Raw genomic sequence first — 9,867 nt, forward strand, 5'->3', positions numbered from 1 at the left:
CCGCACCACCCTGGGGACTAAACTCTCCGAGCCAAGGGAACGAAACTTCTGCTTCCAGGATAAGGGAACCGGAAGGAGTTCAAATGCCCTGTCCATGTTCCAGCTGCTCCATTTGCAGAGCTGCTCTGCTTTGCGCTCCTGCCACTCGTTTCTTCCTCCGCCTCTCGGCACTTATTGCCATTTGTCTGGCAGCCGGCCTTTCAGTCCAGTGAGATTTCAGACCCCAGCAGGATAATGACAACGGTGACAGGAGCCTCTGCTTTCCTGGACCGGGTGTTGTCTGCTGACACAACCCTGGAGGCGCTCTGCTTTCCTCCTGCCTGGCTCTTGGTGCAGCTCTGTCCCCTTCATGGCTTCCCCCTGCTTGTCCCACAGCCAAAGGACCTTAAAGTGAAGCCGATGTCTCATGGCCATCCTGGAGCTGGGCTCCAGTTGTGCTTCCTGCCTTTGGTTTTGTCAGAGTGGATGCTCTCGGGGGGTGTGGACGGCTGTGACTGGCAGTGCCCTCAGCTCCCAGTGCAAGCCTGGCGCACGCTAGAAGCACCTATGAGTCACCACGAGTTGAAGACATGAAGGAATAAAGAGTTGGTCACTTGATCCCACCTGTTGCCAGGGCACACCCCCAGGTCATTCACTCAATGTTTGTGGATCGCCAAAATATGTTTGGATCGCCCACTCTGCGCTATTCACAGAGTAACCACAGACACCGTGATATGGTCCAGGTCAGAAAGGAACCCAGAGCTCAGGGCGGAGGCACCCTGTGAATAACGTCAACCCGGTGCCATCACCAGATAGAGCCGGTGACAAGATTCCGTGGCTACATCAGCCAAGGACCCATTCGGCTGCAGTCGTGGTGGTCACACCGAGTGGGCTGCCCTTGAGCTGTCTTGAGGGACAGACAGGAGTTGGCCAAATTGACAGAGGGATGGGGGATGGGGAGCCATGCCAAACACTGAGTACAGTATTCTTAAAGGCACAGAAGCTTGAAAATGTGGCATCTTTTTCAGTCGGTGCAAGCAACTTTGCACTGCTAGGGTACAGAGTGAGGCTTGAGAGGTAGGCCTGGCAGTAGAGGTGACCAACCAGAAAGGCAGGGGTATACATTGTCAATACTTGTAGAAATTAGTAGCATACTGCAATGTGATGCATCTAGTTATTCATCCATTTTATTTAGCTATTTATCAATTTATACAGATGTCTCCCACACAAAACTGTGCACTCTTTGAGAAGCACCCAGCAAAAGGCCGGTTTGTAGCAGTTGTTCAATGAGCATTTGTTGGATGGATGGATGGATGGATGAGTGGATGATGGGTGGATTGGTAATGGATGGATGAGTGAATGGATGATGGATGGATGGATGGATGGATGAGTGGATGAGTGGATGGATGGGTGGATAGACAGATGGATGATTCGTGGACTGGTGGATGGCTGGATGGATGAATGGGTAGATGGATGGATGAATGGATAGGCAAGTGGTTGGGTGGATGGATGATGGATGATGACTAGATAGATGAATAATGTACATTACACTGAAAATACAGCCCCCAGCTTTGCAGCTGAGGCTCCCAGTAATATCCCTGCTCCTCCAGCTGTTCTGCTCCTCCTGGGCTGTCTCTGCCTGAACTTCTCCAGCTGACCATCCAGCATTCCCAGGGAAGTGATGTTGAGTGACTGGAAAAGTCACAGAGCCCAGTCTTTCCCACAGCCCCAGCATGGAGAGTGGGAGGATTCCTCCCTGAAGCTGGGCAGGAGCCCATGAAGTGAGATCATTAGATTAGGGTCCATGCTCACCTCACCTCCTCCAGCTCCAGACGCAATCCATTGTCGTCATCAGCAGAAGCCTCTATACTGCTCTGGTTCTGGAGTGTAAGGGCCAGGGCTCATCTCAGAGATGCCCCATAAACATGATCTGGTGGCTGTTTTTATTTTATTCACCTTAATATCTTACCCCACAGCTCTCCCTTCCCACCCCCTCTTGCTAAACCCTATCTGCTAAATCCCAAAGACAGATCAACTCCAGAAAAATTCCTTCATTCTGAGAACTATCTTTGACCAACTATTCCAGAAACTGGCTAAACTGCTGAATTTAGTTAGGGTCAAGGCTCACCCACTTGCTCCATCATATAAGGAAAACTGAGAGGGCCCAGGGTTCTAATAGCTTGTGACTTGGGGATTCAGCTCAGGTCAGCTTCGGCACCTTGGAAGGAGGGATGGGCCCTACATGGGCACGTTCGAGTTGTTCTAAGAGAACCAGGGCATTTACTGCTCGGTGGGGGGCTATTTTGAATTTTGGCTACTACTTCTCCATTTATCAGCAGGAGGAATAGCAGATATGATAGACTAAGGAGACATGGGCACGGTGTGTCTCCCTTTCCCTGGATCTTTTAGGTTTCACATCCAAAGACGTCCCACTGGAGTTCCCGTCGTGGTGCAGTGGTTAACGAATCCGACTAGGAACCATGAGGTTGCGGGTTCAGTCCCTGCCCTTGCTCAGTGGGTTAATGATCCGGCGTTGCCTTGAGCTGTGGTGTAGGTTGCAGACGCGGCTCGGATCCCGCGTTGCTGTGACTCCGGCGTAGGCCAGTGGCTACAGCTCCGATTCGACCCCTAGCCTGGAAACCTCCATATGCCACCGGGGCGGCCCAAAGAAATGGCAAAAAGCCAAAGACATCCCACCAAATTGCTGCAAGTGCTGGGGCTAAAGTTATTCCAGTGCATCCTTAAGAGACCCCTAGGAGTTCCCACTGTGGCTCAGTGGTAATGAACCTGACTAGTATCCATGAAGATTCAGGTTCAATCCCTGGCCTTGCTCAGTGGATTAAGGATCTGGCATTGCTCTGGCTGTGGCACAGGCCATCAACTGCTGCTCCAATTTGACCCCTAGCCTGGGAAATTCCATATGCTGCACATGGGGCCCTAAAATAGCAAAGAAAAGAAAAGAAAGAAAAAGAGAAAGAAAGAGAGAGAGAGACCCCACAGGGCTGCTTCATTTGGGAACATAGCAGTACGTTCCCGGATCTTACCGGAGCAAGTCTCGCCCACCCATCCTCAAGTGTTTTGAGTCCTGCTCCAGATGAAACCCACCCCATTTGTCACTTTTGATTGAGAATTAAGTGAAAAGGCAGATGAGTGACAACCTGCTGCCACTTGAGCTTATTCACCTGTAACTGCTATTAAATAGGGTGTGAATGAGAAAGCAATCTGTGCCTGTGGCTAAGTCCCCTCGCTGCAGTAGATCTGGTGACAGTAATTCACATGTTTTACCAACAAACTTCTTACAACGAAAATACAACTTTCTCACTTCCCCTTGAAAATAATGAAGAAAAAAAAAATCTTAGTAACCCACAGACATGTTCTGAAATAAAGGCTACATTTCACCACTCTTAGACACAATGGAGTCATGCTCTTTTGCTAAAGCTGGAAAAATAGAAATATGACTCAGACCTTCTCGAACCTGTTCCTTTCCCTGTTAACCTTTGGGATGTGAATTGAAGCTGCCGAGAGGTGGTGAGTTAAGTGCGATTGAATCACAGGCCATGGAGACAGCTGTGGGTCCTGGAACCTTGCGGTGGGATGGCACCTGCTGGGGGAACAAGAATACCAAAGTGACCTTGCCGTACATCCAACATACCTCTGAAACTCAGAGCACACCCGGCCACAAAACGGTGCTGCTCCAGGACCCACTGGAGAAGTGATGGGAGCATGAGTGACAGAAGCAAGGGAAGAAGTCTTCGTAATAAATACCAGCACATTCTGGATCCTTCCTTTGAATCTGTTAATTCATCTAATGCCCATCATCAAAATTCCTGTCCACTTAAACTTTCTACCCAGTTGCCAAGATTGATAAATGTAGTCATTTTCTTGCCCAATAAAAATTAAACATTATAATAAAATAGAAATAGCAACGGAGTGCTTCTTTTTAATTGCTCTAATGCATTTTTTTTAAAAAAAAAGAGGGGAAACTTATACGTACGTGTGGGTCCAAGGCCTTAAATTACAATACAGTGTCTCTTTCGATTTGCATATTTGTCAAAATTAATGTTCTTTGTATATTCATGGTCAGTGGACATATAACAAGGTCGCAATGTCCTTTTAGCCATAATTAATCAAAAAAGACTTTTCAAATTTTAAGTTTGAAAGTTTTTTTTCACATAAAGGAACAGATATGTGAATTGCAGCTAAAGTCTTAGAGATAAGGACAAGTTTGTGAGATTCATAAAAATCACATTTCACGATAAATTCCAGAAATTGAAATAATACCATTCAGGACGGATTCTAAGGACTTTTTTTTTTAATGGCTACACCTGCAGCATATGGAAGTTCCTAGGCTAGGGGTCGAACCAGAGCTGCAGCTGCTGGCCAGAGCCACAGCCACAGCAACGCAGTATCTGAGGCTCATTTGCGACCTGCCTGCGCCACAGCTCGCCCCAACACCGCCGGATCATCAGCCCACTGAGTGAGGACAGGGATCCAACCTGCATCCTCATGGATACTAATGGGGTTCTTCACCTGCTGAGCCACAATGAGGGCTCCTCTCACGATTTTCAAATGTCTCTGCAGTTGAAGAGTTTCCCCTAAGAAATCTTCACCACACATTTCTATTGTGTTACGTGAAACCCTCCAGAAGAATCTGACGAAAGGGCTGAACGTTAAACATGGAGAACGTTTACTCCATTGCTTTAGAAGAAGTGTCCAATTCTTGCTGAAATTAATCAAATTCTCGCACATGCCCCGTGGTTCCTTTTGGCACCATAAGGCCAGCCTCTGCTGTCCTTTCCCCCCACATTCTGCCTTAAATTTGCCTCTTTTATTTTTCTGTATAAATGTCCATTTACTTATGTTTTATGGTTGCCTCGTTAGTGGTTTTCTCCACAATTTCTGTGTGCTGATCTTCAAGGAACCACCTCAAAGCTTAAGTTTCACGCTATCCTTTTTAGGGTTGATTCTGGAAGGTTTTAAATATTTTTATATCTGATTTACTTGGCTTAAAATTTGGCACCAGAAAAAAAAAAGTTTGCTCAAGAAAAAAAATCACATAGCGAACAAAATCTGAGAAACACCTGTCGTGTCCAAGTTAATGTTCAGAGGGCAGCGCATTTCATTGGTGAGGTAGACATCTTAGCATCTGTCTGCAGTCCACCCAGAGCTTCATAATGAGCACATCATATCATCAGAGAAAGTCTTTTCACAGCTAAACCTGTATTACAAAGCATTTCTCACCTATATAGTGAGTCTGAAGGAAGCAAATAGTGGTTTTCCAGTGATAAAAAGCCACCAAGACAAAAATAGACATACATAGCAATGGAACAGAGTAGAGAGCCCAGAAATAAACCCAGACATCCATGGTCAATATATCTTTGACAAAGGAGACAAGAATATAAAATGGGAACAAGATGGTATCTTGGGCAAGTGATTCTGGGAAAGTTGGACAGCTGCATGTATATCAGTGAAACTAGAACACACCCCACACATGTATAGCAATGAAACTAGAACACACCCCACACTATGAACAAAAATAAACTCAAAATGGCTTAAAGACTTAAATACAAAACACCGACACCATGAACCTCCTAGAAGAGGACAGAGGCAACATGTTCTCAGGCATAAATTATACCAATGTTTTCTTAGGTTGAGTCTCCCAAGGCAATAGAAATAAAAACAAAATAAAACAAATGGGACCTAATCAAACTTACAAGCTTTTGCATAGCAAAAGAAATCATTAAAAAAAATGAAAAGACAATCTATGGAACGGGAGAAAATAGTTGCCAGCGATGCAACTGACAAGGGCTTAACCTCCAAAATATAAAAACTACTCATTCAACTTGACAAGAAAAAAACCCAACCAACTCAACAAAAAAACAGGCAGAAAAAAGTAAATAGACGTACAAATTGTATCTCCAAAGAAGACATACACATGGCAAGCAGGTACATGAAAAAATGCTCAATGTCACTAATTATTAGAGAAATGCAAATCAAAATTGCAATGAGGTACCACCTTACACCGGTCAGAATGGCCATCATTAGTAAGTCTACAAATAACCAATGCTGGAGAGGGTGCAGAGAAAAGGGAAGCTTCCTGGAAGACGGCAGCCTCCGGCTGGGCGCGCGCCACCGTGGTCCTTCTCTGTGTCTCTGATCTGCTGCTTCTCGTGCTGCTGCCCATGGACGTCTCACAGACAGACCGGGGCAAGCCCGAGGGCAAACTGAAAATGACAAAGGCAAGACGCTGATGATGTTTGTCACGTATCCGGAAACCCCGCTGAGAAGGAGACCGAGGACACCACAAGCCTCTGGCAGGGCAGTCTTTTCAACGCCAACTACGACTCCGAAGGTTCATCGTGGGATCGGACCGGGCCATCTTCATGCTGCGTGAGGGGAGCTACGCCTGGGAGATCAAGGACGTTTTGGTCAGTCGAGACAGGTGTGCCGATGTCACGCTGGAGGGACAGGTATACCCCGGGAAAGCAGGCGGAAGCAAAGAGAAAAAATAAAACCAAGCAAGAGAAGGGCAAAAAGAAGAAGGAGGGAGACTCCAAATCTCAGGCTTCGAAGGATGGCAACCGAGCTGGGAGTCAAAGACCAGAGCTGTAGCGGGGCCGCTGCCTCGGGCTCTGCACAGGAGCGGGCACAGGGACAGGGCGGCCAAGGGGCACCACACACTGATGGACTTGTAGTTTCTGCTGGAAAAGCTCTGCCACGTGACCAGTTGGTGGTCCGTATGAGAATTCCTGTCTAAAAGGCTTCGAGAAAGAAAACATTGGCTTTGTAATTAACATGGCACACCGACAAATGCACTGTTTACTCTCAGATCACTTAGATGGAAACCGGAGATGTTGCTTTTTCCTTAAATGTAGGGGAGATGCTGGCTGGGTGGTGCCATCACCCCGCTGGCCATACCTGCTCTGATCCGGCCCCCTGCTGTGTCTGTGCTGTTTACTTGTTAGCTGAAAGGACACCAGGTTCTTATCAGACAAACAGAAGACTCTAGACGTGATTGCATCAGCTCCGTGCTGCAGATATTACCCTCATTACTGCGAAATGAAAACGACGCCCTGGGAGCACGGCCGGAGCTCCAGGAACTAAATAGACAATCAGGACGCCAGGATGCTTGAATCCCAGATCTATGCAGCAGGTGCAGAAGACGGCAAATAATGCGATTTGGAAATCCTCCGTGTTCACTTTGAGTTTCTTGGACTGGATCCCTCTTATCAGTTAGAGAGAACCCTCGGTATCTATCAGGTGTTTCGGGGTCTGTAAGTCCAGGGGTTCTGTCAACTCAGAACTTTTATTCAGGAAAGAGTAATGCTGGGGTTGAGAGCCGAGTGTTCCATTTCATGTGATGATTTTCATGGGTGTCAGTCAGGCATCAGCAGAGTCTTCGCAGGGTGTAGCAGAAGACTCGACCCCCTTCTTCATTTCTACACATTTTTCTTTGATAAAGTGCCTAAATTTGTGGTGGTTTTGTATGGTACTAACACGACATCTACCTGTTAAAAAAAGGGGGGGGGACTTCCTACACTGTTGGTGAGAATGTAAATTCTTACAACCACTATGGAAAACAGTATGGAAGTTCTTCAGAAAACTAAATACAGAATTACCACATGATCAGGCAGTCCCTCCTGGGACAAAACTTTCATTCAAAAAGTTACATACACCACTATGTTCATTGCACGACATGAAAACAACCTAAACGTCCATGGACAGGTGACTGGATTAAGAGGATATGGTACATATCTACGATGGAAAACTACTCAGCCATAAAAAAAAGAAAAAAATACTGCTATTTTCATCAAAGTGGATGCGAATAGACATTCTTATACTAAACGAAGTAAGTCAGAAAGAGGAAGACAAATACCGTACGATATCACTTCTATGTGGAATCTAAAATGTGGCACAAATGAACCTACCTACAGAACAGAAGCAAACTCAAGGACATAGAGAACAGACTTGTGGTTGTGAAGGGAAGGGAGGAGGGAGTGGATGGACAGGGAGTCCGGGTTAGTAGATGCAAACTATTCCATTTAGAACGGATAAGCAATGAGGTCCTACAGCACAGGGAACTATATCCAGTCTCTTCCGTATTATGATGGAAGATGGTATAAGAAAGGGAATGTATATATATGTACGACTGGGTCACTTTGCTATGCATTGGAATTGGCACAGCACTATAAATCAGCTGTATTTCAGTTTTAAAAAGGATATAAAATACTAAAAAATGTCAGCATGAAAGGAAAAGTTCAAGTGGTCAAAGAGAAGAACAGAATTGAAGGAATTCAAGTTCTATCCCTTTGTGTTTGTAATCTCTATGCCATCGCTGTCCACTTGGACTCTCCTGTTTAAATACTGCAACACGAAGAGCTGCGGAGGCTGGAGGTGGGCGGTGCCAAAGCTCTAGCAGTGCGCAACTCCGACCCCTGCCCCAAATAAACGCAAGCGCTCTCAAGTCCATCGCAGTTCCGTCGCTGGTGGAAAGCAAAATGAAACAGCCAGTTTAGAAGAGCGTTTGGCAGTTTCTTAGACATTTTTTTTTAAAGGAAAAGAACAAAAGAAGTTTTTTAAAAAGCAAAGGAAAATAAAAGAAAAACAGCATAAGACCCAGAAATCTCACTTCCACATATTTGTCCAAACAAAATGAAAACTTATATTCATGCAGATTTCCTTCAACAGGTGAATGAATGCGCAGTGGCAGATGCGTACGATGAAATGCTAGGTGGCAATAAAGAGAACCAGATATCCGGTCACATGGCCACATGGATGAATCTCAAAGACCTTTTGCTGAATGAATGAAGACCTTTCCCAAAGTGACCTGCTTGTAATCTAGTCATATCACTGTCTGGAAAAGACAAAACCACAGAGATGGAAAAAAGATCACCGGCTGTCAGGGGTCCTGTAAGAGAAGGAACAAGTACTCTTTGGGAAAATGTTTGATCGTAACCCTGGAGCAGGGAGAATACAAGATCATCTTAAAGCTTCTTGGAGTCTAGAAAATAAGGACAAACTTTGAAAATAAAACAAAGGGACACATCAAAGGGACACAAGAGTTAAACTGAAAGACCTCGCGGAAGCCAAAGATGTACAATTTAAGCAAAATATATATAATAAGCCATAGTATTTAAATAACACCTGTGAGGCCATACTGATAAGAACAAATGATAAATTAAAATACATAACTTGGGAAAAAGGACAAATTTCTTTATGAAAGCATTTAAAAAAATAAATACTGCTCCAGGAGGTCAGGCTTAATTTCCTGCCCCTTTAATTCGGGCTGGACTTAGTGACTCATTTCCAACGAATAGAATATGAAAAGGAAAATAGGAGTTCCCATCCTGGCGCAGCAGAAACGAATCCGACTAGGAACCATGAGGTTGCGGGTTCAGTCCCTAGCCTCGCTCAGTGGGTTAAGGATCCAGCGTTGCCATGAGCTGTGGTGTAGGTTGCAGATGAGCCTCAGATCTGGCGTTGCTGTGGCTGTGGTGTAGGCCGGCAGCTGTAGCTCCGATTAGATTAGACCCCTAGGCTGGGAACCTCCATATGCCGTGGGTGTAGCCCCCAAAAGAGAAAAGAGACAAAAAAAAAAGAAAGAAAAGGAAAAATAGATATTTCCCAGTTGAGAGACCTAGCTGGTTCCACCTTAACCAATGGACAAGGTTAGCCTTACCAGTGACTGATGGTGTTATGCCATATTCTCAAGGAGAGAAGGCAGCATCTCACTTCTGGTATGTTCTCAAGAAACCAGGACCTCAGTGTAACCACAACGAGCGACTCTCAGCCACCCAAATCCAGGGCCCTCTTGACAGAACACCTGACAGGTGCTTTGCAAAACCTCAGGATTGGGCAAAACAATGAAAGCCTGAAAAACTGTCACAG

The 9,867-nt window shown here is 45.6% G+C and overlaps 1 pseudogene; it reads left to right on the top strand.

The window, feature by feature from the left end:
- Positions 1-638: 638 nt before the first annotated feature.
- LOC100626768 (LRP chaperone MESD pseudogene) lies at positions 639-6,591 on the top strand (annotated as a pseudogene).
- The last annotated feature ends 3,276 nt before the right edge of the window (positions 6,592-9,867 follow it).

The sequence above is a fragment of the Sus scrofa genome, chromosome 16 (assembly GCF_054392235.1).
Source record: "Sus scrofa isolate SSC_HxYL_T2T_F1_AM1 chromosome 16, Sscrofa_HxYL_maternal_Yorkshire_Landrace_v2.0, whole genome shotgun sequence".
In the NCBI taxonomy this organism is placed as follows: domain Eukaryota; kingdom Metazoa; phylum Chordata; class Mammalia; order Artiodactyla; family Suidae; genus Sus; species Sus scrofa.